This window comes from Squalius cephalus, assembly GCF_949319135.1.
Source record: "Squalius cephalus genome assembly, chromosome: 23".
In the NCBI taxonomy this organism is placed as follows: Eukaryota; Metazoa; Chordata; class Actinopteri; order Cypriniformes; family Leuciscidae; genus Squalius; species Squalius cephalus.
In genome coordinates, this window is record NC_137144.1 from 17,203,290 (window position 1) to 17,229,552 (window position 26,263).

Consider the following 26,263-nt stretch of genomic DNA (forward strand, 5'->3'; position numbering starts at 1 on the left):
TATTCAATAGAGATCGATATATTTTGAATAGCAATTTTTTTACCATCATAATAACTTAAGTTTGCAAGTTCAACAGTTTTCCCCTTGAGGATATGGGACCAGCCCAACAAGCTACTGAAGCAAAGTAATCAAACCAATATGTCATTTTCATGACAACTTAGCAGGTGAATGACAGCTGCCTTATAATGTTGCATAAAACAAGTCAAATTTAATAGCTGAGGTAATTAGCTATTACTAGCAAATCAAGTGAAGCAGTTTTAAAATACTTTCCATGAGGACTTGGTATGTTGGTCATGACTATTTTTGGGCACTCGGGTCAACAGCATTGATTATTATTATTATATATATATATATATATTATAATGAAAATTTTTCAAATTTGAATTTGAATTTTTTTTCAAATTTTGAAATTTCAATTGAATTTGTTTAAATAAATCCAATTGAATTTATTTCAGAAATTACAAATATTAGTGGATTTCAGTGGATTACATTTTAATGTATTTTTGAAAATATATATATATTTTACATTTTTCAAAAATACATTAAAATGTAATCCACTGAAATCCACTAATATTTTTAATTTCTGAAATAAATTCATTTGGATTTTTTTGGGGGGAGCATGAAGTCAAAAATATGGAATAGTCCTGGAATCATAATGAATTTTTTTTTTTTTTCATTTTTTAAAAAGGATACTTTTATTATTACTTTTTATGAATATATATTTAAAAAAGATATTACAAAAAAATATTTTAACAAAACGTCATGTGGTGCAATCATCATGCAGACAACTCTGTTTCAAAATCAGTAAGTCTATTAAAATATGAAATAATTAGACTTTTTAATACAAGGTAAGGTTAGTTCAGATTATAAAATATCATGCACCAAAAACATAATAAACAAACATGTATATAAAGATTAAAATGTACACTCACATGCTCAGGGTGTGAGGAAAACTGTTCATCCTAAGGCACAAACAGTGCTGGGGAGTTTTGATGAATTAGCCAAAGGTCACATTCCATGGTTCTGTGATATAAATCTACCTGCAGAAAAACAATGAATTCAGCACAATGATATCAGATGGGCCTTCCTGACAGTCACCTCATCTGTTAAAGCTCTCAGCTCTGTGAATCTCCTTATACTGGCACATCATAATAAACCCTGACATGCGGTAATCGTGAGAATCAGCCTATAGCAATGTTACTCTATTGTCATCACCTTCCAGGTCTGGAACCTCATATTTTCACATGCATTAGAGAACAATTACTACAATTACACTATACAAAAAAATTAAGTGTGAATACAGTGTTCCTGGCTACTTGTAGAGTAGGCAATTGGCAATCAAAACAGATTTCAATTAAAGTCTTCAGCAAAAGGAAACAGCACATACTTTACAGCACTCACTGATGAAACTCTTTGCTTAAACATTGCATAACTCATTCAGGCGGCATTTGTTTCTCCATTGACTCTTATAAAGACTGAGCTTAGATCAACTTTAGGAAATGAAACTAGAGAGAATACATTAGCCTTCGTGCTCTCTGCCAGTACCTTTGTCTATACAGATCAAATTTAATGCGTTGTAACTTTTCCAAGCACAATAAACCTGTCAAAAGCACCCAATCTCTTCATCTGTACCCACGTTGCTCTGTGCTTGCGAACACACACTGGCTGAAGGTGTGGTAAACACATCGGGGATCCGCCCAGAGCCCGAGGTCGCATTAGTCGATAGAGTAGGTGAGCTTAGCGGGAAGAGATAAATACGTTTTTTTCCATTTAGGCTACTAACTGTGGAGCAACTTTTGCTGAGGTGTTGCATGAAGAAGCCCTCGAGTCCTTACAAGCTTCAATCCTGCAGCTTTGACACGGCTGCCCAGTCGCACACGGAGGAATATTCATCTCCACCGCATGACAGACCCCTCAAACCATTTTCCAGCATAGTTTAGATCAGGTAGATGACTCTAAACGCTTCAGATCGTGCATACCGGTGCTGTTACTCAACAGCTTCAGGTGTGCCTTTTCCCTTCATTTTAGGCCAAGTCTGGAAATGCTGGCCAGTGATCCTGTTTCATGCACCTCCTTTGTGCTTTTATAAGCTGCCCTAGTGATAAATGTTCCCTTCATGAAAACATATTGCAGCACTGGACAGAATCATAAACTCAGTATGTTTAGAAATAATATTAGTTGTTATTTATCACATTTGGGTGAACATAGGTATGTGTTTTAAATATTTTTTACATTTATGTTAATATTTAATAAAACTAATTTTAAATAACATCTAAAGTGAAAAGGAATTTTCTTTGTGAATATTTCATGTTTTTTTCTGTCCTCAATGTTGTTTCCATCATGTTACCTCATGTTCAAATATACCTATATTTTTCTACTGTATAGTATGTGAAAATGATTAGTCCAAAATGAGTATTATGTCTGAATATGCAGTTTTCTTAGACAATGGGCGTGGCTATCTATCTATCTATCTATCTATCTATCTATCTATCTGCATCACCGTAAAACATGAATGTGTTACATAAACCAATTAATTTTATTCAAGCTTTAATTTATCATTTTCACAGTTAACTATTAACAATGTGTACATTTGAACCAGGTGACTGAAAATGCAGGAGTAGCCGTGCAGTCCAAAGCAAACACTGTCAACCGTCACTGCTCTAGTAGTTTTCCATACTTGTTTGCACTGGAATATGAGGACTACCCTTGAATGCGCTACCTGAATTAGCTAAAACCATGCTAGCCACGGACCCCCAAATTTAGCAACAGTGAAGTTTTACAGGAACACTCACCCTGATTCTGTGCCAAAAGGGTGTGGGCTGAGGGGAACACAATTAGAGAGAGAAAAGCCCTTTTGTTGTTTTTTCTGTAGTGTTTTTTCATCTTGAGTTGAGGGCAGTTAGCATGTTGCTAATGGCCTCTGAAATAGTCAGTCACGCAAACTCTCAACTAGGGTTCCCCCAAAGTGGAATTCCCAAGTTAAATTTAGTCTTTAATTACGCCTTCTCTCCCTCGTTCTCTCCAACCACACTATCAGCTCACACACAGCTTTCCTTCTCTTTCCTTCCAAGCTACGGCGATGAAACGGTTCTGTTGAGGCTATTTTTAGGCCTCGGCTGCCTCCTTTCCACCTTGCTCCACAAACATCATCTCAGGGATACCGATGAGTGGTTAATTGTCTCATTTATGCAGTCCACATAAAAGTGTGTACTCTAAATCAATCAATCTATCATTATGGACATCAGTACGCAAGGAAAACTCAGCTACATAAACTGTACGGCCTTCACCGCAGTTTTTGACACTGTGAACCCTGCAGGCTGAATTCCAAGCTCAGTGTCATCAAACCTTTGTCTTTTCATGGAAAAACAGTGTTTGAAACCAAATACGCAGCTATCGGACCACACACTTCCCGCGGTGCGAATGTGACCTGGAGTGAATGAGTGTGCGCAGGTGGGTGGAGTGTCCCGGGGAGTTCAAAAGGAAGCTCCGGTCATGAACACACAATAATGAGACCACCAAAACCCTGCTCGCTTGATTGAGGGTGTAATGAGTATTTGAAAACAGATGTGTGAGAGATCACTGCTCTTCACTAACCCAATATTAGCACAAACAATGAGCAGACAAAAAACAAAGGGCGTGGTCATAAGGAAGCTGAATTTCCATTGGGAGCTCTTGAGGAATATGATCTTCTTGAGACCTTTTTTGGCTTGCGAAAGCTATCTGGGTTTAATAAAAGGTTTAAGAGTTGGCAATTAGTTTTCAAACTGGTGGTGCTTTTGAAAGTATTCCAAAGACCATGCTAATGCTAATGTCCTTTAGGCTAGCAATTCAAGGCAGCTATTTTAAGTCATGAAAGTAAAGCTCCTGTCTAATTAAATGGGGAAACAAAAACTTGTCAAAGTCACATTTCAATAACATTTCAATTCAGCAGTAAAATCTGACAAGGCTGGTACCATAAACATTGTTTCTTACCTTTCAATAATGCTAAAAACTCTATATTCTGGAATCTGGACGGTCCAGCCAATGTACATGCACTGAGCGAAGGTTCAGACTGGTGACTTTGCAGACTGGCTCTTTTATGTTCAAGGAGGGACTTACTTTACTAGAGCCACCAAATTGGATTCCAATTTCTTCCATTCATTCCCGTGGCCCATCTCAGGTACAGTGAATACAGTCTCAGGCTCAAGTACAAAAATGCTTTGACATGAATCATTGTTTCTGATCATTTCCATTGAATAATGACTTTTTTGTCAGGTTAATGCAAAGCTATCACATGATATTAGAAGACTAGGCCTATACAGCATGATTCATATCGTTTGTGATACTTTACATACTGTATGTGTACTGTACTGTACTGTACATGTGATCTACTGTGATCAACTTTGCCTTAAAGGGATAGTTTTTTCGCACTTGTCCATATAATGGAAATGAATATCGACCAGCATCAAGCTTTTAAAAAAAGATGTAAAGTATCACAGAAAGGTCCCATGCAACATGTGTTGTACACTCCAAGTGTTCTGGGAATATACAATGGGGTTTGGTAAAAAACAAACCCAAATTTAAATCCTGACCTTGGCTGTTTGTCTTTTGTGCAGGACTACATGTTCATTAGACTCTATTAGTGGCGCAGTTCAATAGAGTCTCATGAGAAAACCAACGGCCAAGGTCAGGATTTTCGTTAAATAATACAATACATTTTTGTTCGTTTATCACCGAACCTTATCGCATACCCCCAGAACACTTGGAATATACGACACGTCGCATGGGACCTTTCTGATACATTTCCATTTTTTTTTTTTTTTAAAGCTTGATGATGGTCTCTGTTCACTGCCATCTTATGGATGAGTGTGAGTGGGACATTTAAAAACAAAATCTCCTTATCTGAGCCGAAAAAGAAAGAATGGCATACGGCATTAGAAAACACCAGGGTGAGTAAATGATAACTGACTTAATCAATGGAAACATTCATTTTTGGTTGAACTATCTCTTTTGTGTTTTGAAATTAAATGTACTCAAATGTGCTTAATGACATTTAGACAAGTCAGCGAAAATGTTTTCAGGTGTTGTGGAGGGGTGGTTAAATGCCGCTGATGTGTGTTAACAAGTTAATGGAAAATCACATCCGCTTGTACAAAGGCAGGGAAGAACATGCCTCAGGCTGCCTTCTTATGAAGGCTAAAAAAATACCTCTCGACATGCCCAATTAACTGCAGCGAGTTATAAAAATTAACTTCAATTGAAAAGATTACACAGTCATTTGACAGGAGTAGATACTGTTAAAGGGTTAAACTGTGTGTGTCCCGTTTGAGCTGTTAGGAATATAATTAATTACATAATAGGGATAACTCAAATATACATATTATCAAATATTCAAGGTCTTAAAAAAAATGAGTTGAAGCATGTTCACTGCAAGTCCCATATCATTGCCCCCCCCCCCCCCCCCTTTTTTTTTTTTAGCAGCTCTTAAATTTGATGGCGAACTCTGAGAGCAAAACATAAAGGTCCACTGGGACTTTCAACCGGGGAATTTTAAACACACAGTCCTCAGGTTTTTTTTTTCCTCTGTGGTGACGGCAGGAGCATGTCCATATCAGCTGCTCGGCAGAGTTGAATGTTTCCTCCAAAACCATGTAAGGAGATTTTAGGGTACTTCAGGATCCTAGCATAATCAGAGACATTGCAAGAGAAGGGGGGACGGACTACTCATAGAAAAATTAATGGGAAAATTGCAACACTTAATATAGCAGCTGTAGAAATGGTTTCAGTTAAAGAGCCAATGATCTTTTAAAAAATATATTTTTTACTCTACGCTTGAGCAAGTTCTATGCTAGTCTGAAAAATACACTGTTTTAGAGCTACATTCATGAAGCTACATTTAAAATATTTATAAAATACAATCTTTACAAACAGTTAAGATGTAAAGTATAAAGGAGCTGTACTTTTATTCCTAGTACTGCCTTCCATAATGGCTGCCGAGTGAACTTATTTGCCTTAAAGGGACAGGCATGTTGAAAGCCTTCAGTTCTGATATAATTTTTCATGTTCAAAGGGTTTGAAAGTGCATGCTTCTTCACAGATTCATAATACATCACCTTTGAAACACAAATGTTCCTCAGAGCTGTTGCCAAAAATCTCTGTATTTGCTAATTTCCTTGCAGACGTCTCCGGTCGGATACGCTGCCATCCAGCATGAGTAGGCTGTGAATGGTTAGTTCGAAAGCCTACGGTCATCCGTTCATCATACCATGGAGAAAAGGGAGGTTTCAGTTGCTTTGGCATCATCACACTGTTCATGTTTAAAGGCGGGCATATTCAGGGGGAATTAAGTAGTGACCAATGTGGATTCATAAACAGAGCAACTGCATTGGCATTCTCAGGAAAATCTGAGAGAGAGAAAAATATTTTACAAAATATTTTTAACCTTTTTAAGTTACCCTAAAAAATGGTTTTTAAATATGCTTAATGCAAAAAACTATTACTATTACTATTGTTTTCACATACCACATTGTTATTTTTTTTACCATATACATATTTACCAAATTTATATTTTTATTTTATTACCGTGTTCTCATTCTAAAAACTGATCAGAGATCATGACGTTAATGACAACAGTTATATTTGAATGACAGCCCTAGTTATAACTTAGCATTACTAAATAAAAACTAAATCTATTTTAAATAGGCTAGGTTTCATACCTATTACATTATTATAATAGTGGGGACGTGTCACCTAAAATAAGTCAATATTTTCCATATAATATTTTAATAATTTAGTCTTCCTCCCTCACCAACCTGATACAGGAGTCTCTCTGTCTATTTCTCTCTCTCTGAGTGGACCGGCCTGCCTCAGTGCTCATGCAGGATGTTATGTACAGTTGATAACAGAGAAAACAGGAGGAGTGGGCCAAACTTCTTCCTGAAATGGGATGTCAGTAATTAGCAGAGACCGGGGAATAGCATTTGTTTTCCTTGTGCAGCTGAACATGAAATTAAAGCTTTATCTGGAGGTAACAGGCCATTGGTCCCAGGGGTCAAACTCATGTAAGTGGACTGAGCTCCATGGCCAAAAAAATGTCTACAAAAGATCCATTTTACATTTTACAAGCACGATATTAATTTTGAACCATAACACACTAATTTATCCAAGTCATATGCTGTTTGTACTCCATCAACTCTCATTTTCACTTACTATGTTCATGTAATTGAAGCTCTTGCTGTACAGTATCCCTCTACTGATACCTAAATCTACACCAAAGAGGGAGTCCCGAGGAGCTGTAATGCTATATAAAGCCCTTTGCCGCAAAACTCCACAAGTTTTTGCCCATAGTCTTCCCACAGCCGAGCTGCCAAGCCGACACACATTTTCCTGGCCAGAGTTCAGGAAAGTGCTGCTCCGAGCTGAAGGATGGAAACTTCAGACTGCCTGGATACAATAAAAAACACAAACACAGGCCCGGTGACTCAGAGTGATGCAGACAGTGCCTTCTTTATCAGGAAAGGGGCTCACCCGGTGGATACGTCCCTTATCAGACCTTTGTACCCATTAGTAACAGATACAAGTCATTATAAACACACTGTCTGACATGTGAGGAGCCATAACTATTCTTCACTGTTCATTTTTTAAATCTATCATCCCTAATGCCAACATACTACAAACCACAAGGGAAAATGTCTCTCATTTTTTGTATCCCTCATTTAAGTCCAGTGAGTCATACTCGCCTCAAAATGCAACATTTTTTCTCACAAATGATACAGAGGGCTCCGCTCAAATGGTTTACTTTAATGTTACACGTGAATGACAAAGAATAAAGGAACTCTCCCCGGATCAAACTGTACCGTAAATAGCTCTCAATTAAAGTGACAGAAGTGCCATAATTGATGCAATTAGTCAAGGTATGTAAATAGATCAACTAGAATCAAACTGAGGTCCAGGGATCCTAAGGGGCCCGTTGAAAAACTGACACACACACACACACAAATTTTTAACAAAATGTACTTCTCAGGGTTGTGGAAGTTAAGACACTAATAAAACATGCTACCACACAAATATAAAAGAATAATAACATTTACCAAATTTTACATTATTTATATTGATATATATGTATAAGTGTAACCACTAGATAGAAGACCCTATTTTTAAACATGGTTGGGGAAAGCCTTGTTGCTGAGAACAGTGTTTTCAGACATAATTAATAACTTTTATTAGCTATTGCATTTGGATATATATATTTAGACAATCAAAGACTACTTTCTGTCACAGTGTAGATTTTACTTTTTTGTAAATGTTGTTGAATTTTCTGATGAATTAACTGGTAAACAGTCTCCAACTTATCCTTTGACGTCCCTCTGTGTGTGTGTGTGTGTGTGTGTGTGTGTTAATAGTATACTTTTGATGGGTTAGAGTTTAACCCATTGGCAAACCCATTGCCAACATTAATGGATCAGAAATCTCTTAGGCCTTCTATTTTCTATCAATTTGAATAACAAGATAAATGCATACCAGTTCATTTGTAGTGCACTGACAACATAGCTTTAAATAATTAGTTATCAAAATAGTTATCAAATGGTTAAATTATGAAAAGACGTTAAGATAAATACTTCTGGACTTACAAAATTGCCTTTGGCGAATTGATCTGGCCTAAGATCTTTTTGGAAAAATGAAAAATAAGTGAATGTGACCAAAAACGTAGTAATACATACCTGCACAGTACTCCAAACCCCGAATTGTGTCAGAGAGGGAACTCCCTGACTGAGTGTTTATAGCCAAGCCCATCCAGGAGCCCAATGTGAGGAACATTCTGTCAACATACGCCACAGCCTCCAACCGCACAAATACACAGTTCCAGTTCCCACAGCGTTGCCATGACAGCAAAGAGCCCATTACATAATGTTATGGTGACCCACTCTTTCCTGCAATGGACTCCAGGCAGGATGTGTTCGAGTTGTGATGAATGTGAGCTCTCTGTGAGATTTTCCCTGATGTGCCATGTGCAAAAAATGAATCTACCTTCTGAGATCATGAGATTTCAGGAAAAGATCTAGTATCCATGATAAAATTATAGGGAAAATAATGTTGTTATAGGGATAGTACATAGTTCACGCTCAAGTCATTCCAAACCTGACTTTCTTTTTTTCTACGGAACACAAAAGATATTTTGAAGAATCTGTTTTTGTCCACACAGTGAAAGTCAATGGGGTCCAAAACATAACATTGTGCGTTAGGGAGATAGAGACTTGAGGTCTGGTTGCTTGCTAACATAAATTCTCTCTCAAACAGCTTTGTTCCTTGCAGAAGCACATGTGTTTGACATTAAATTTCAGAGACGAAAAAGCGATACAGTTAATAGCAGACATCAGGAACAAAAGGAGGAACAGATGTAAGGTAGGAACACATAACGACGTCAGCTGGCTAAAATTATCCGAGGACATCCCTGCTCGCCACGTGGGTCGTCTGTGTGGGAGAATTCTTCGAGCGGGGAACTCCTCCTGTCAGTGGAAGCCCATACAAATGGGACAGAGAGCATAAATCTTCCCCCAAAGGCCTAAGACACACCCTTGTATTGTCCTCCAGCTTGCAGTAGCTTGAGGAAACGACTGCAACTGTTTTTGGACAGGAGACGTGAAAACAGTTCCTCTTTGAGATGTCTACTTTCATCATGCGGCTTCGGCCGAGAGCTTCCGACTATTGACGCAGGTCATCTTTGCTTCTCACACAATGCATTTATCAGGTAGAGAACACCAGATGGGAAGATGGTTGAGGGATGTTTCAATGAGGCGTAGCAGATGTAAGAGGTGCCATTAATCTTCTTGAATGCTGTGCTAATGGAAGGCATCTATCTAAATGGGGAAAGACTGAACATTATATTTCAGCAACATATATTCATAAATAAAATGCAAAATAGTATAATACATTTTGCTACTTTAGCTCATCACACACACAAAAATCAGGTGACTTTTCTATTAAAAATGTGATTGGCTGTTTTAACCAAAAGGTGGGGCTTCAATTCCTACAGTTGCCATATTCTGTTACAAGTTCCCTCATTTATTCATACTCTCTCTGCCAAAAATCATTAGGATATTAAGTAAAGATCATGTTCCATGAAGATATTTTGTAAATATCCTACCGTAAATATATTATAAAACATTTATTTTTGTGAGTGAATGCAGCACAATCGCGAACATAAATGGACAACTTTAAAGGCGATTTTCTCAATGTTTCGATTTTTTTGCACCCTCAGATTCCAGATTTTCAAATAGTTGTATCTCGGCCAAATATTGTCCTATCCTAACAAACCATACATCAATGGAAATCTTATTTATTCAGCTTCCATGTGATGTATAAATCTCAATTTCAAAAAATGTACCCATGTGACTGGGTCACATATATAGTCAAGGTTTTTACATTGTAAACAGATACTGGGGCTCTGCATAGCAAGACTATTTGCATTAAATGTTAATAGGTGAAGACTGCACCTGAGCGGAATAGGAGTGGCCAGTACAAAAAAAAAAAAAAAAAAAAAGGATAGTGAGTCACTGGAAACGCATTATAGCCTATTTGAAGTTGCTGCCACAACATGGCACATTCATTGGGAAAAAATACAGTACATGGCATACTTACATTTCCTAGGGCTACAGATTTTATATATATATATATATACACTCACCTAAAGGATTATTAGGAACACCATACTAATACTGTGTTTGACCCCCTTTCGCCTTCAGAACTGTCTTAATTCTACGTGGCATTGATTCAACAAGGTGCTGAAAGCATTCTTTAGAAATGTTGGCCCATATTGATAGGATAGCATCTTGCAGTTGATGGAGATTTGTGGGATGCACATCCAGGGCACGAAGCTCCCGTTCCACCACATCCCAAAGATGCTCTATTGGGTTGAGATCTGGTGACTGTGGGGGCCATTTTAGTACAGTGAACTCATTGTCATGTTCAAGAAACCAATTTGAAATGATTTGAGCTTTGTGACATGGTGCATTATCCTGCTGGAAGTAGCCATCAGAGGATGGGTACATGGTGGTCATAAAGGGATGGACATGGTCAGAAACAATGCTCAGGTAGGCCGTGGCATTTAAACGATGCCCAATTGGCACTAAGGGGCCTAAAGTGTGCCAAGAAAACATCCCCCACACCATTACACCACCACCACCAGCCTGCACAGTGGTAACAAGGCATGATGGATCCATGTTCTCATTCTGTTTACGCCAAATTCTGACTCTACCATCTGAATGTCTCAACAGAAATCGAGACTCATCAGACCAGGCAACATTTTTCCAGTCTTCAACTGTCCAATTTTGGTGAGCTTGTGCAAATTGTAGCCTCTTTTTCCTATTTGTAGTGGAGATGAGTGGTACCCGGTGGGGTCTTCTGCTGTTGTAGCCCATCCGCCTCAAGGTTGTGCGTGTTGTGGCTTCACAAATGCTTTGCTGCATACCTCAGTTGTAACGAGTGGTTATTTCAGTCAAAGTTGCTCTTCTATCAGCTTGAATCAGTCGGCCCATTCTCCTCTGACCTCTAGCATCAACAAGGCATTTTCGCCCACAGGACTGCCGCATACTGGATGTTTTTCCCTTTTCACTCCATTCTTTGTAAACCCTAGAAATGGTTGCGCATGAAAATCCCAGTAACTGAGCAGATTGTGAAATACTCAGACCGACCCGTCTGGCACCAACAACCATGCCACGCTCAAAATTGCTTAAATCACCTTTCTTTCCCATTCTGACATTCAGTTTGGAGTTCAGGAGATTGTCTTGACCAGGACCACACCCCTAAATGCATTGAAGCAACTGCCATGTGATTGGTTGATTAGATAATTGCATTAATGAGAAATTGAACTGGTGTTCCTAATAATCCTTTAGGTGAGTGTATATATATATATATAGTTTCTATATTAATTGTTTTATATATATATATATATATATATATATATGTATATATATATATATATATATATATATATATATATATATATATATATATATATATATATATATATATAGTGATCAATTACATGTTTTATATATTTATTTTACATTTTAAAATATTTTTTAAGTATTTCTCTTCACAAGTGTTTATTTAAGAAGGCCAGGTCTGGAGGAATTTTGGAAATGCAGACACATGACATGAAAACAACAGGGCAGGCACCAGCTGGATACACTGACATGAATCAGAGGTTGTTTTCAAACCAAGCATCAGCATAGCGATATCATCTGGAAGATGTTAAAAAAAGTTTTATCAGGGTGTGTCTCTCTCTATCTATTCAGCCTCCCACTTTTTCTCACTCCTTCTGTTTTTATTATTCAACACACATAAATTCAGACACAGAGGTGTGTCTGAAGAAGCTAACCACAATCATTATACAGTGCTGAGGGACACTTGGGAATTCACAAATATGTCATTCCTCCCTTGTTTCCTTGGAGTTCATTGTGAGTCGCTAAATTTATTGCATGGAAAGACCCCAAATGTTTGGCAGAAAATGGGGTCTTAACCATTGATATGTCTGTTTGAAAGATAACTGGCTTTGACTGAACTCTGGAGGCCAAGAGATGAAGCATTTTGGGTTTTGTGGGAGAAATACTTGAAGTTTAAAGGGATAGTTCACACAAAAATAAAATCATCATTTACTTTCACTCCTGTTGTTCCGAACTTGTGTGACTTTATCCCTTAAGTGACACAAAAGACGGTATTCAAAAAAAAAAAAAAAAAAAAAAAAAAAAAACAGAGCCAACATTGTTTCAGACCTAATTGACATTCATTGTTTGGACAAAAACAAAATGTGTCCAGATACTTTTTGAGGCCAATGTAATTTATATTTTTAAGGCAATGTCACATCTAACCAAATGCAAAATGATTTTGAATGTGATTCTTAGTATTACATGCTGATTTTTGGAAATACACTACTGTTCAAAAGATTGAAGAAAAAAAAATCTCATTCATCAAAGAATGTATCACTGTTTTCTCAAAAAAGTAAGCAGCACAACTGTTTTCAACATTGATAATAAGAAATGTTTCTTGAGCAGCAAATCAGCACATTAGAATGATTTCTAAAGGATCATGTGACACTGAAGGCTGGAGTAATGATACTGAAAATTCAGTTTTGCCATCACAGGTATAAATACATTCAAATAGAAAAATAGTTATTTGAAATTTCACAATATTGCCGTTTTTACTGTATTTTTGGTCAAATAAATACAGCTTCGTTGAGCATAAGAGATTTCTATCAAAAAAACTGAAAAATCTAACTAACCCCACACTTTCAAACAGTAGTGTAACAGTAAACGCATAGGGAAGAATCTCATTTTAAAAGCCCTGCCCTGGCACACCCCTCAGTCCACAGATGCCCACAGGGCGTATAACCTACAAACACAGATATAAATGAGCATATCCTCCCTAAAGCAAAGACTGAGAGGAGAGGAATTTTCCAGAAGTGGTGTGAAAGGCCCATGTGTGTCTTCAGTTTAGATTGCAGCAACGGGAGAAAGAAACAGTCAGAAAGAGGGAGGGAGGAAGAGAAAATGTGCTAATGAAATTGGGTAAAGCATAGCTTGCTCAATATATTGTCATTAGAGAGCACGTGAACCCACCCATGTTTTCTGGGAGAGAGGTGAGGTTGGGAAACTCCTTCCACATGATGGAGGATTCTCCTCAAATGCCGCAAACATGACCATGAAAAAGTCTTTTTGTTTGTTGGTTTTTCATGAATGATGTGTAGAAAGACTGATCTTCAGTATTTCTACTTTCTTCTGTGAAGAAAAAAAAGAAGATTTTTTTTTTAAATGTAAAAAAAAAGTGCTTTTTGGCTATACAATAAAAGTAATTTTATTCATTATGTGGACCAAAACATGAGATTTTAAACAATAAACTATTGTTAAAATCCAAGCGAAATGATAGGTTGGTAACCTGTGTCTGACACAAATTCTGCAAAAATACAAATGCAATATTGCGTAAATAGCCTGGATTATTGCACCATTTAGCCATTGCGAGAAATGAGCTGCTGGTGGATCGCAAAGGATTTCACCCAGTGCCCGGTGAAACTTCACACAACTGTTAATCTTTCCACACTGTTGCCGTTTACCAGACTGTTGGCATGGCAATGGGAATAAACTGGTGCTGTTGCTTGAGGAGGAATTTTGTATAAACAGTATCCTCTTTATTTCAGTGATATCTGATTAATGATCTGAAACCATCAGATGAGTTTGGGGCAAAACACTCTATGCTCATTAAAATACAAGACAAGAGTCAAGAGTCAAAAATACAAGAGTCCCTCTTACATGAACGCATAAGTAGCTAAGTTATATAAAAAGCTTTGATCTGGACAACAATGTGGCTGCAAGTTGTTGTGTTGTGATGAAGTTAGTTCATTGGATGACACAAATCTTTCAAGAAACTCAAGAGAAGTTATAGCCTGCTGACAGAAGAAGCCAAGCTGGTTTTCTCTTTCTCACATTAACTCTGGCACAACAGTTTTAGAAAGCAATGTACAGTATGCATCACTTCATCTTCAAGTCGTAAAAAAAGATTTCATAAATTAGTAAGCATTAGTAAACATTAAAGGCATTATTTAAAATAAATGAGCACTGGTGCGTCTTAATCGCATTAGAAACATAAACAGCTAGTTTCAACTAATTAGGTGAATGCAAAGAAAACTCTTTCTCATTATCATAATGTGAAAAAAAAATTGTATAATTTTATAGATATTTTGAACTTAAAATCATGTTTTTTACAAAAACAAAATAAAACATAAAACAACAAAACACAAACAAAACAAAAACAAAACACCAAACAAAGCAAAACAAAAACCCAAAACAAAAAACAAAACATCAACCAAAAAAAACCAAAACAAATTTTATTTGAAATATATATTTAAAATAAACAAAAATTGAATAAAATTTTATATCAATTTTATAACATATTCATACAATTGAATAAAAAATAAACTAAAATCATATTTTCCTTTCAGTTTTGGCTTGAAACATGACCCAAACATGCTTTGTGACTTTCACCCAGTTGTTTTACTATAGTTAATCATAGTTATCATATTTAAACACTGGAGGTTTCTGAAAATGCAAATATTACACCAAGATTCCATATGATTTTGTTTCAGAGCAATGCATGGAAATTCACTTAAGCTATTAGCATAATCTGCTTGATCACCTTACGCCGTGAGCCTGGTGAGGGAGTAAAAACTCCAGTTGAAATGGTTGCTCCACACTTTTCTGCATCTACTCCATTACCTCAGACTGTAAGAATTCCAGAGCCACAGACTTATCAGTACAGCATGTTTGTGAAAACACTAGGACATGCTGTTACCAATTCATTCCATGGAATAAATGGCATTCAGTTTCAGACTTTCAGGAAAACAGAATAATGATTGTTGATATATATATAGGCTGTTTCACATCATTGAGACCTGTCAAACCAAGGCAATCACATGAGCAGAATTACATGAGGCGTCTTTTACATGAGTGCCTATGATTTCAGGTTTGTATAGAAAAGAAACTGTAAGTGGTACAGAACGCGTTTTTCCATTCCATTGCGCCAATGTTTTTCAAAGTTAACATGCAGTTTTTAGTCTGCTTATGGCTGCTTTTATCTTATCCCTCTAATCCACTACAGCTCAAATCTTCACGGCTTAGTGTTTCAAGGCAAAGGAGGTGCAACTAAGTAACATCCAAACAAGTCAGTGACAGTTCGTATTGTTCATGATACTTGGCTCGAAAGTTACAGTGATACAAAGACCGGCATTCCATGAGGTGCATTCTTTCAGCAAGCATGGACCAGCTCTCTATAGTGAATCAGTCTCATGGGAAGGGAAATGATTGTGTTGTGTAATGCCAAAACAAGGCAAGCACAGCCATGAAATAATGTTAAAAGTTTACAGACTCATAGACTAGTTAGCAATGAAGCGGTAAGCAGGCCAAATCGATTCAAATACCTTTGAGGAAGGGTTACGCTGACCTGGACAGTTTTGGGAAAATACCTAACAGGGCTTACGTTATATAGAGGCTGTGTTAACATTAGAGACAAACATTCCTAGAATCAATAACCCAAAAATGTAAATTCTTTTATTTTTACTCATGCCATTCCAACTTCCTGTCTTCAGTGGAATACAAAAGAAAATATTTTGATCATCTTAACGCAGCTCTTTTCCATACTGTTCAACAGTTCTTTTTGGAGTTTGACAGATGCGGTCACTTGAACTATAGTTGGAAAAGAGTAGTGTGAAAAACACAAAAAGGCTTCTTTGGTGTTAAATTTCAGATTATAGAAAGCAACTTATATTCCAGCAAATATGGTAATATATTATTTCCTTGTAAAACTGGGAAATAATTGACAGTTCTTATAATAATAGTTCACTGTAAAAAGTGATCAGTTGACTTAACTTAAAAAAGTGAGGAAACCCCGATGACTTAAAATTATTAAGTAATAAACTTCATGCGTAATTGAAAGAAATTAAGTTATGTGAACTAGACAATTCCACATAACGTACTCGGTTACTAACGTAACCTCGGTTCTCTCTAGAAGAGGGAACGAGTACTGCGTTTTATCAAAACGCTACGGGAAAAGTCTCTTTTCACGAAACACTGAAGCAAAAAATTATCCTTTAATTTTCATATATGTAAAACGCGTTGCGGCAGCAGCAGTCAGCTATGGCGAGACGGCTTGCTCGCTCATTGGCTGCTCTGCGGCAACTGCATAAGCCTATCGAGCGAGGCCTGAGATGACGTCAGGCCAATGAGGGCGCTTCGCGCCCTCCTCGCCACTTCCCGCCGAAACGGCCGTGGCTTACCTCTATAAAAGGAGCTCGAGAAGGCTGATTCACTTGATTTTGATCGCCGAAGCGAACCAGAGTGAACCGTACGCACGGCAGAGAACGCAGTACTCGTTCCCTCTTCTAGAGAGAACCGAGGTTACGTTAGTAACCGAGTACGTTCTCTTACGAGAGTTCTCTCGTACTGCGTTTTATCAAAACGCTACGGGAACCCCTTGCAAAACGCCGTGCGTGCTGGGATAAAAACACTGATCACCGGAAGCTATTTCAGGCATACAGTGCATAATCACCAGATTGACTCACACAGAGTCAGGGAATAAGGGTGGGAGCCTTAATTCCCTATACTGTAGCGTCGTAGAATAGACATGTCCACAGACGCAAGTATACCATCACATAGACAGGGTAGGGAACCTGAACTAATGTGGGAAATGTGGGTCTTACACAGTTCTGCCCAAGATAGTCGGTAGCGCATTGCGCATGGGTTTCAGCGGTCTGACTAGACGGCTGAACAGATTACACCGACAAAAGCTTAGCCTGTAAGGCGGGAACCTCTAGGTTATAAAACCTGATAAATGTAGACGGAGAGGCCCAGCCTGCCGCCGTACATATATCCTGTAGGGAAATCCCGTTGGACCAAGCCCACGAAGAAGCAACGCTTCTCGTAGAGTGCGCTCTAACTCCCAACGGGCATGGAATGCCCTTGGCAGTATAAGCCAGCGCTATGGCGTCAACTATCCATCTGGATAGACTTTGTTTCGAAACAGCCATTCCTTTGGAACGTCCGCTGAACGAGACAAAGAGCTGCTCTGTCTGTCTGAAGACAGCAGAGCGGGACATATAAGCTCTTAAAGCCCAAACAGGGCAAAGAAAACTCGAGTCCCCTTCCTCACTCGATGCCGGCAGGGCAGCCAGGGAAATAACCTGAGCCCGAAAAGGCGTGTTGAGGGATTTCGGCACATAGCCGTGCTTAGGTTTGAGTATGACTTTAGAGTCATTAGGACCAAACTCCAAGCACGCCGGGCTCACAGAGAGCGCGTGCAGATCGCCTATGCGCTTCACTGAAGCGAGAGCCATCAAAAACACTGTTTTGAAAGACAAATGTTTGAGGCTAATAGACTGGATAGGCTCGAAAGGGGCACCTTTCATGGCCGCCAGGACCGTAGAAAGGTCCCACATAGGGACTGAAGGAGGTCTGGGTGGATTCAGTCTCCTAGCTCCCCTGAGGAAGCGGATGACTAAATCATTCCTTCCCAGTGACTGACCCAGCGTTGAACCGGAGAACGCTGAAATAGCCGCCACATACACTTTGAGCGTGGAAGGGGATCTGCCCTTATCCAACAGCTCTTGTAGGAAGGAGAGAACCTCCGTTACCTCACATTCGAGGGGTGAAAGGCTCCGAGCTGTACACCAGCCGGAGAAAACCGACCACTTCGAAGCATAAAGCCGCCGAGTCGACGGCGCTCTAGCCTGAGTGATGGTATTCACGACTCCCTCTGCGAGACCAACGGGTATCCGTTGAGCGCCCACACATGAAGGGACCACAGTTCCGGGTGTGGGTGCCAAATCGAGCCCCCGGCCTGCGAGAGGAGATCTCTCCTCAACGGCAGTGGCCATGGAGCGATATCTGCCAACTGCATCAGAACTGGGAACCATGTCTGGTTCTCCCAGAACGGAGCTACAAGCAGCACTGGGCATTTTGTTTTCCTGACCCGTTCCAACACCTGTGGCAGGAGGGAGACGGGGGGAAAAGTGTATAACGGGCAGCGCGGCCACCTTCGGGACAGCGCGCTGTCGGTCTTTGAAAAGAACGCGGGGCAGTGCGCGTTTTCGTGGGACGCGAATAGGTCCACCTCCGCTCTGCCGAATCTCTCCCACAACAGCCGTACTGTTTGTGGGTGTAGAGACCATTCGCCCGGGGGAACATTGTTCCTGGACAGTCTGTCTGGGCCCACATTCTGAAGCCCAGGTACATGCACTGCTCTCAGCGAGCGTAAGTTGTGCTGAGCCCATAATAGGAGGCGTTTCGCCAGCCTGTACAGGGATATGGATTTCAGACCGCCCTGGCGATTTATGTAGGACACCACAGCCATGTTGTCCGAACGGACTATGACGTGCTCGTCCTTGATGTGGGGACAAAAACGCGTCATCGCGTTGTGCACTGCCAGCATTTCTAGGCAGTTTATGTGTTGGAGCTTTTCTCGTTCCGACCACAGGCCGAAGAACGGTCTGCCTTCGAGCAGCGCTCCCCATCCCGAGGTGGATGCGTCTGTCGACACCATCCTCACTCTCGAGGAAGTCCCCAGGCTTACACCTGATCGGTACCAGTCATCCGCCATCCAAGGCGCCAGGGCTGAAACACAGCTCTGATCGACCTTGAGGCGTAATCGACCGGTCACCCGCGCTTTCAACCAGAACTGCAGCGGGCGCATGCGGAGCAAGCCCAGCCGGAGAACTGACGATGCTGAGGCCATGAGACCCAGCATCCTTTGAAACTTCCTGAGCGGGGTGAAAGCGCCGCGGCGGAAAGATCTCGCCGCGCGCTGAATGAGCAACACGCGCTGTGGTGACAGCCGCGCTGTCATAGACTGTGAGTCCAGAACGACGCCCAGAAACAAAATCGTATGACTGGGGTTCAATGAACTCTTTGTCCAGTTGACCGTGATACCAAGATTCTCGAGGTGATCGAGTAAAATGGTTCTGTGCTCCACGAGCTGTGATCGTGATTGAGCTAGGATCAGCCAGTCGTCCAAATAGTTCAGCACTCGCATGCCTCTGAGTCTGAGAGGAGCGAGCGCTGCGTCCATGCATTTCGTAAATGTACGAGGTGCCAGGGACAAGCCGAATGGCAGGACTGTATACTGGTATGTCTGACCCTCGAAGGCGAATCTCAAGTATCGCCTGTGACGTGACGCTATCTGTATTTGAAAATACGTGTCCTTCAGATCTATCGACATGAACCAGTCTTCTCGGCGAACATGCGCGAGAATTTTGCTGGTTGTGAGCATTTTGAAACTGCGTTTCACTAATACTCTGTTCAGCCGTCTTAGATCCAGTATGGGTCTGATACCGCCGTCCTTTTTGGGGACTAGAAAGTATCTGCTGTATAGCCCCCCTTCGCTTAGAGCTGGGGGAACGCGCTCTATCGCCCCTTTGCTTATCAGTTTTGATATTTCGGCTCGAAGTAGGTGTGCTACTTCCAACGAAACCGTAGTTTCGACGCGCGCTATGAAGCGGGGAGGGCGTCGACAAAACTGTAGCGAGAAGCCTCTCATTATAATGCCTAGCACCCAGTCCGAAACCCCTGGAAGCGCTGCCCATGCTTCTGCATGTGGCATTTGAGGCGGGGCGCGCGCTTAATACAGCGGGCGGAACGCTCGTCCTCGACCTTACTACAGTGCTTAGCTGAGTGAGGGAGGACTGAGAAAGTCTCATAGGACTCATGTGAGCGAGTAGATGTGGGCTGGGAGCGGGCACATTTACTGCTTTGGGCGCGCTGTCTGCCTGAGCAGAGCGCGCGCTCACAGGTCTCGTTTTTACAGAGAGCCTGTGATCTGTTAGACATAGTGTTCGTGGGCACTGGGAAGTGGGCACTTTCACTATGTTGGAAGCGCAATCGACCTGAGTCGATTTTATGTGCGCGAGCCCTAAGTGTAGGGCTGTGCTTGTGTGTAGTGATGGGCACTGAGGAGTGGGCATCGACACTACATTTATAGCACCATCGGCCGTGGCCGGGCAGAATGCCTGCGCTCGACCCCGCTGCGGTGTTTAACCGAGCAAGGGAGGGCTGGGCGAGTCCCGTAGGACATATAATGGCCGTTAGTAAGTGTGGGCGCGGGAGAGCGGGCACAATTACTGCAATGAGTGCACTGTCCAGTGTGAATGCACACAGGTTTCGTCTTTACAGAAACCACAAGGCATGCAGAACATAGTGTTTGTGGGCACTAGGCAGTGGGCACGTTCACTATGTTGTGTGCGTGATCGACCCGAGTCGAATATATGAGCGCGGGCCCTGTGTGAAGGGCTGTGCTAATGTGTAGGGATGGGCACAAGCAGTGGGCATCTTCTGTACACATATAGCATCATCGGCCGTGGCCGAGACTTCGCTCGTGGGCTGCAAAAACAAACACGTCTGCAGTTGCCTCTCGGGGAACAAACAGAGTGATTTGCATTCGGCGGCATAAATATTTTCTGCCGGCAGACCCGGGATTCGAACTCGGATCCCCCGCGCGAGAGTCTAATAATCTACCACTGGACCACAGTGAAGTTACATAGACAAAGTCAGCGCGAGTATTATCCACACTGGCGTTTGCTTGCAGGCATGTGAGTAAGCACGACATGCAATACTAACATTTTCAGACGCCTGAAATATGCCAGAATGTGAGAAGAGTGGATATCGCCCGGTTTCAGCGGGGCTGAAACACTCAATTCTCCTTTCGCCAGTGACGCACGGGAACCGTAGAAACGGCGTTCGGTTGCAGGCAAGCGGGTACTACGCGCTCGCTGGCTGCAAAATGCATCTCCGAAGTCGCCTTCAGGGGACTGACAGAGCGAAGCATTGGCGGCATAAAAATATATGCCGCTAGACCGGGATTAGAACTCCGGTCTCCCATGCGGAAAACCTATAATTCCGCCACTGAGCCACAGGGGGATATAGGCTTTGAATGTGAGAAGAGTGGATATTGCCCAGTTTCAGCGGGGCTGAAAACACTCCATTCTCCTTTCGCCAGTGACGCACGGGAACCGTAGAAACGGTGTTCGGTTGCAGGCAAGCGGGTACTACGCGCTTGCTGGCTGCAAAATGCATCTCTGCAGTTGCCTTCAGGGGACTGACAGAGTGAAGCATTGGCGGCAAAGGCGGCGTCAACATGTATTCTTCGGCGTTTGCTGGCAGGCAAGCGTGCTATAACAGATTCACTTGCTGCAATAATATTTCCAGTCGCCGAACAGGGAACTGAGAAATATGAGAGAAAAGAGGTGAGACCGACCAACGGTGGGACTGAGAACACTCTTTTCTCCTTCGCCGGTGAATGACGCGTGCGGAGGCAGGGTAGCTTTTCTTGTAACGTAAAGAAAAACTAATCCCGCCGTCCGCTTCCAGGAAGGGCAGCCTCGGAAAGGATGCCTGGCGAGTCCTCAGAGTCACCGTAGGCAATTGGCTCGGAGTGAGGGCGTTTCGCCGTCAGCGAGCGCGAGCGCTGCATGAGAAGGCGTCTTGAAAAAGACACAGCTCTTTTAGGGGTGAGTGTTGCAGCGAACACACACACACACACAGAAAACAGAGCAATATAGCAATAAAGGATATAGGCGTCGGAAAGCGCAGCAGGTACGGCTGTAGAAGGCGGCGTTGGCCAGCGGCTTCGAGGGCTCGTCCCGCTGAAGTGCTTGCTTCGAACGACGCTTGCTTCCGTGATCCAGCGATGCGTGCGCTTCGCTGAAGAGATTAAAATCAAGTGAATCAGCCTTCTCGAGCTCCTTTTATAGAGGTAAGCCACGGCCGTTTCGGCGGGAAGTGGCGAGGAGGGCGCGAAGCGCCCTCATTGGCCTGACGTCATCTCAGGCCTCGCTCGATAGGCTTATGCAGTTGCCGCAGAGCAGCCAATGAGCGAGCAAGCCGTCTCGCCATAGCTGACTGCTGCTGCCGCAACGCGTTTTACATATATGAAAATTAAAGGATAATTTTTTGCTTCAGTGTTTCGTGAAAAGAGACTTTTCCCGTAGCGTTTTGATAAAACGCAGTACGAGAGAACTCTCGTAAGAGAACTACATTTTTCAATTACGCATGAAGTTTATTTACTAATTTTAAAGGGGGGGTGAAATGCTCATTTTCACTCAATCTCCTGTTAATCTTGAGTACCTATAGAGTAGTATTGCATCGTTCATATCTCCAAAAAGTCTTTAGTTTTATTATATTTATAAGTGAAAGATAGACTGTACCGAGTCTTTCCGGAAAAAACCGAGCGGCTGGGGGCGGGCCGTGTGAGCGGAACTAAAGCTGTGCTCACGCACCGAGCTAGTAACGTTAACAACACACAGAGACATTTGTTCAACAGTTTTACTCACCGCCTGCGGTTCCAACGCACGACTGCGGACCTTTATCATTGTGACTGCTCGATCCTTAAGCATTAGACCAGGGGTTTTCAAACTGTGGGTCGCGACCCATTTGTGGGTCGCAGATTGGGAAGAGGTGGGTCGCGCAGTCTAGGGATGCACCGATCCGATACTCAGTATCGGAATCGGCTCCGATACTGCCATTTTTGGCGGATCGGGTATCGGTCAGACAAGGCCGATCCAAATCCGATATTGTGCGTATACTATTCAGTGTTATTGTTAAGCCCCACAAACATTATAAAGCACCATAAGTTTTCGTGCACAATATTTTAAGTGTTCTGAAGCCATTATATAGTATAATGTGAGATATAAATTAATATTTAATTTTAAATTCATAAAAATCCATTAAATCCACTCATCGTCTTAATCATACGCTAGATTTAATTATATCACATGGAGCCGATCCAACCGATATAGATATTATACCGCAAAGTGATGAAGTCACTGACCATTACATGGTCACTTGCATACTACGTACCGCTGAAATTTGTCATGTTGCGCCGCGTTATCGACCAGGCAGAACAATCCTTCCAACAACTATAGATCATTTCTCAAATAGCTTACCTGATCTATCTCAGCTGCTCAGTGAACCCAAACAAACAGATGAACTAGAGGAAATGACTAGCACTATGAGCACCATTTTCTCTAGTACATTAGACATCGTTGCACCAATTAGATTAAAAAAGGTTAGAGAGAAAACTAAAGCACCATGGTACAACAGTGTTACGCATGTTCTAAAGAGAGAAACTCGTAATTTAGAGCGTAAATGGAAACAAACTAATCTAGAGGTCTTTAGAATCGCATGGAAAGACAGTATGTCACGTTATAAAAAGGCCCTAAAAGCAGCCAGGGCTGAGCATCTCCGCAAACTAATAGAAAACAACCAAAATAATCCTAGGTTTTTATTTAACACCGTCGCTAGACTAACAAATAAACAGATGTCTCCTGAACAAAATATTCCGTTAGAGTTTAGTAGTAATGATTTTATGAATTTCTTCACTGAGAAAATAGAAAGCATCAGAAACACAATTGTAAATGTACAATCTTTAATGGTGTCTTATGATTCAGCCTCAATTATCACCCCGCAAGAACAATTACAGCGCTTTGCAACTATAGGACAGGAAGAGTTAAATAAACTTATCATTGCATCTAAACCAACAACGTGTTTATTAGATCCAATACCAACTAAACTACTGACACAAGTGTTACCTGTAGTGGAAGAGCCTCTTCTCAATATTATTAACTCGTCTTTATCCTTAGGTCATGTTCCAAGAATATTCAAGTTGGCAGTTATAAAACCTCTTATTAAGAAACCACAATTAGATCATAATAACCTAGCAAATTACAGACCCATTTCAAATCTTCCATTTATGTCTAAAATACTAGAAAAAGTTGTGTCCGCTCAACTGTGCTCTTTCTTGCAAGAAAATGATATCTATGAAAAGTTTCAGTCTGGATTCAGGCCGCACCATAGCACAGAAACTGCGCTCCTTAAAATCACAAATGATTTACTTTTAGCTTCTGACCAAGGCTGTATCTCAATACTAGTTTTACTTGATCTTAGTGCTGCGTTCGATACTATAGATCACACAATACTCTTAGACCGACTACAAAACTACACTGGTGTTCAGGGACAGGCATTAAACTGGTTTAGATCATACTTATCTGACCGATACCATTTTGTCTGCGTAAATGGGGAAAAATCGAAGATAACGTCAGTAAACTACGGTGTACCGCAAGGATCTGTGTTAGGCCCTCTGCTATTCTCAATATATATGCTGCCACTTGGTAATATTATAAGAAAACATGGAATTAATTTCCACTGTTATGCGGATGACACTCAATTATATATTTCATCACGACCAGATGAAAACGCTAAATTATCTAAATTAACAGAGTGTGTTAAAGATATAAAATACTGGATGACATGTAATTTTCTGCTATTAAATTCAGATAAAACGGAGGTATTACTTATTAGTCCAAAAAACTGCCCACAAAACCTCTTACAATACAACTTTAATTTAGAAGGGTGTCCTGTTACTTTATCCTCTACAGTAAAAGACCTGGGTGTTATATTAGACCGCAACTTGTCTTTTGAAAATCATATTTCATATGTTACAAGAACAGCCTTTTTCCACCTTAGAAACATTGCTAAGCTACGTAACATGCTATCAGTTTCTGATGCAGAAAAGTTAGTTCATGCATTCATGACCTCGAGACTAGATTACTGTAATGCTTTATTAGCTGGTTGTCCTGCATCCTCAATAAACAAGCTACAGTTAGTCCAAAATGCCGCCGCCAGAGTTCTTACTAGATCAAGAAAATACGATCATATAACACCAATTCTGTCGTCTCTACATTGGTTACCTATAAAGTTCCGTATCAATTACAAAGTATTGCTACTGACCTATAAAGCCCTAAATGGTTTAGCTCCCGTGTATTTAACGGAACTTCTATCGCCCTACAATCCATCGCGCTCTTTAAGATCACTAAATTCGAGGCTTCTGGTCATTCCTAGGATAAGTCCACTAAAGGAGGGAGAGCGTTTTCACATTTAGCTCCTAAACTCTGGAATGGCCTTCCTGATATTGTTCGAGGCTCAGACTCGCTGTCCCAGTTTAAAACTAGATTAAAGACGCATCTCTTCAGCCAGGCATTCACATAATACTTACATTTTATACTACAGTTGAATCAGATTGAATGCATTAATATTGCGAACAGCAGCTACGCTAATTATTTCCCGTATGCTTTTCTGCTGTTATCTCGGGACGCTCGGGTTTCCCTCAGCTGCGGCTGTCAATCATTCTTCATTCAGCACTCAAACAGCGCGTCGCGTCCGGTTATGACAGAACACACGATGAAACTCTCTCCAAGATGATTCAATGTTACTATTATTATACTTGATCTGTAGATAAAGGTCTATGGTTTCACATAAAACAACTTTATCTTGCTGGACTTTGCTGTACCTTAATCATGTTACTTTCTACCGGGTGTCTGTTAGATCACAACACTGGAGTAAAGTCAGGTACTATTTGTTCTTCATGCGCACAGTAACTGAAATTTAAAAGAAAATGCTGAATAGACTATTGCATAGATAGATACTGTATAATACACCATGCATCATATGTATTTTCTTTGTGCTTTAAACTTTTCAATGCGGACTCGACGCGCTGCGCGCTGTGGCTCATGTTGCTTCAAGCGCATCATTCTGCGCTCGGGATGCGCATAAGCGCTTTGTGCCGCGATGTATTGGAGCCTTTCATATCATAATACAGTGACGAAATGAAAGATTATTAATAGCCGTTCTTGTCCTGTCCTATCTATTATGTTGCTACCTTATTAAACAGCTGTGCTATACATTTAAAAAATGTC

General features: G+C 40.9%; 1 long non-coding RNA gene across 2 annotated transcripts; it reads right to left on the reverse strand.

Annotated features, from left to right (window-relative positions):
- Positions 1-932: 932 nt before the first annotated feature.
- LOC307151337 lies at positions 933-9,578 on the reverse strand. Of its 2 annotated transcripts, XR_013819865.1 has the most exons (5): positions 8,700-9,578; positions 7,189-7,422; positions 6,792-6,915; positions 6,093-6,383; positions 933-1,040 (listed from the first exon to the last, which is right to left on the reverse strand). It is a non-coding gene; the product is annotated as an uncharacterized lncRNA (long non-coding RNA). The 2 variants fall into 2 exon arrangements; XR_013819866.1 differs by lacking the exon at positions 933-1,040 and having other exon boundaries at positions 5,567-6,383.
- Between the last annotated feature and the right edge of the window lie 16,685 nt (positions 9,579-26,263).